Source organism: Nanorana parkeri, unplaced genomic scaffold (genome assembly GCF_000935625.1).
Source record: "Nanorana parkeri isolate BGI_ZX_2015 unplaced genomic scaffold, ASM93562v1 scaffold1097, whole genome shotgun sequence".
Taxonomy (NCBI): Eukaryota; Metazoa; Chordata; class Amphibia; order Anura; family Dicroglossidae; genus Nanorana; species Nanorana parkeri.
Genome location: NW_017307365.1, coordinates 211,225 through 211,581, shown reverse-complemented (window position 1 = coordinate 211,581; position 357 = coordinate 211,225).

The following is a 357-nucleotide window of genomic DNA, read 5'->3' as shown; positions in this document are numbered from 1 at the left end:
TGTGGGGGGGGGGTATTTTGACATTTTATTTTAACTTTTTTAATTTATATTTATTTATTTTGTTACACTTATTGTTTTTGCTATTACATAGGGGGATAACAATCCCCCTATATAATAGCAAAGGCACACTGACAGGTACTCTTTATGGAGACATTAGGGGTCTCTAGGACGATTAGCACAAAGATGCTGATATCCCTCCCATCTTCCTCCTGACGCCCTCCCGAGCCGGTCCCGGCCCACAGATGGGCTAGCTGATCCCGGCGATTGAAGGTGAGGGGTCAGGAGTGGCGGCACTCGCGTAATGGTTATGCTGAAAGTACGGGTTTTTCCTGCCCGTGCGCACGCGCCCGAGCAGGG